We start from the raw sequence: 2,124 nt of genomic DNA on the forward strand, positions 1-2,124 counted from the left end.
TTTCAAGTTTTCTCTTAATGTAGATACACAGAGGTCAAGGAACAAGCGAAGAAGTCAAGTCACAAGAGGACTGAGAACCAACTAGAAAGTCATGTGTGACCTTGGAGAGTCCAGGCTCAACAGAGTGATGGGACGGAACCCCAATGAGTGTGAAAAAGCTAAGCATAGAGGGGAGCTGAAGAGGTCCTCCACTGGGGCCTCCACCATGTCTCTAGTAATCCCTGAGAAGTTATAGCACGTTTTGTGAGTCCTCAAGACCAGCATCAATGGGCGGTGGGAAACTGCCCTTGTCATCACTCCAGTGAAGGGCGTGGAGCACAGATGCACTCATGCGGTGTTGAGGAAAAACACATCAAGCTCACCATGAGGGCAGGAGAGTTCACAGAGAATGGGGGTGGGGGGGACGTGTGATCACCACCACGTAGAATCTACAGCAATACGAGATGCCAGACTGGTTCTTACGGATGGAAGGACGTGAAGGATAGAAAATACAGTCAAGTCCTGGCCAACAGTCTAGACAACAAGCTCTGTGAAGACCTGGAGCAACTGAAGATTTGGGCCCACAGAGGGCTTCCTGCTTCTGGAGACCTCGTGTCTGAGGCTGACACACCAGGACCACAGGATGCTGTGGCAGCACCGTGGATGTGTCCAAGAAGAAATAAATGTGTCGCCTTTGTCTGTTAAAAAGGCAGGGAGTGGGGAGCTAAAAAGCTGACAGTAGTTAGTGGACATAATTTAAGGGGGAAATTAGCCCCAAAGGGGGATATAGGCTGTTACAGTAGGGGAGTCAGAAGTAACAAGGAGTGGCTTCTTGCTGGAGTTGGTAGTAGAAGATGGTGGTGATTATGTTTCTGTGAGTGCTGGGCTGGATCAGAAGAGAGGAGATAGAGTCTCTGTGTCCCTTATCCAAAATTACAGCAAAGAGAGGTGCTCACCCACAACCAGGGGAAAATGAGGAACAAGTCAAAGGCTCTCACCAAGCCAAACATCTGCACAGAAATCTTGAAAACATTTTTAGGAACCTCGGCTTTGAGTAGAAAATTCATTTCAGCATATTTTTGGAAAGGAGGAGGCAGTATTAATTAAATATAAACTTATTTGCATATTTGTTTATTCCCCCAACTCGTCCCAGAAAGAATCTAAGGCAGCCACAAAGCACGATGTGCTGGATAAAAGCCACCACATCCTGGATATGAGCTAAACTCCTTTGGCCACCAGTCCTATAAGACCCAAGCAAATAGATCATAAACAAAAAGCTCAAAGCGCCAAGCTTTCAAACAGAAAGAAGTAAAACTAGGAAGGGCCATGATGAGAAGGGGCAGTTCCCCCAGGTGTACCTGAGTGCTGAGCTGCTTCCCACCACATCAAAAGCAATGGCACAGCCCCTAATTCCAATTGCTGAAACATTTTAACATCTGGGAATTAAAATAAGCTGTCAGCCAGCTCAAAAAGATTTTTTAATTCAAAATAAATCAGGCTAACAACCTGCAGATGTTTGGAAAGAAACTGGGTGACTCATTTTCAAAACCCAATTCCCTGACTTTGCCATTTCAGAGTTTCTGAATGGCTGCTACCTGCCCTTAGCTTCTAACTGGGAGACAAACTGTTCTGCTGGCATTTTCAGACTTAACATTGGTCTCACATGTTGACACACATCATGGATTCTAAGACTGGGAAGCAAGGACAGAGAGCTGGTCAGATGATTGAATGTGTTGTGGAGCCCTTGGTCCTCCAGGGATCCCTCAGTCTTAAGAGTAGATGGAGATAAACCATTCTGCCGAAAAGTCTTTGCACCCAAGTCTGCGTGAGCTGTTTTATCGCATTTCTTAGAATAAGTAGGGATAATCTCAGTTATGGGTTGAACAAGACTAATAGAAACAAGGGGAGAAGAGGGGGGAATAAGACTGCAGGAGGAGTGAATAATATCACAGACCAAAGATAAATGGCCAAAGGCAAGTCAGCATCTCAGCATCCAGACCAAGGATGACCAGGAGAGGTGCACACATCAGTGGCCATCAGGGGAGGAAGAAGGATGAGGCTCCAGCTTCTCCACCTGAGAACCATCTAGGTGTATCAGGGCTCAGCTTCTTTCAGCTGTGGAATATGAAACAGACTGTAATAATA

The 2,124-nt window shown here is 46.0% G+C and overlaps 1 pseudogene; it reads left to right on the top strand.

Annotated features, from left to right (window-relative positions):
- The first annotated feature begins 205 nt into the window (after positions 1 to 205).
- On the top strand, positions 206 to 662 carry LOC128061721 (40S ribosomal protein S18-like; annotated as a pseudogene).
- Positions 663 to 2,124: the final 1,462 nt, after the last annotated feature.

Source organism: Budorcas taxicolor, chromosome 16, assembly GCF_023091745.1.
Source record: "Budorcas taxicolor isolate Tak-1 chromosome 16, Takin1.1, whole genome shotgun sequence".
Taxonomy (NCBI): Eukaryota; Metazoa; Chordata; class Mammalia; order Artiodactyla; family Bovidae; genus Budorcas; species Budorcas taxicolor.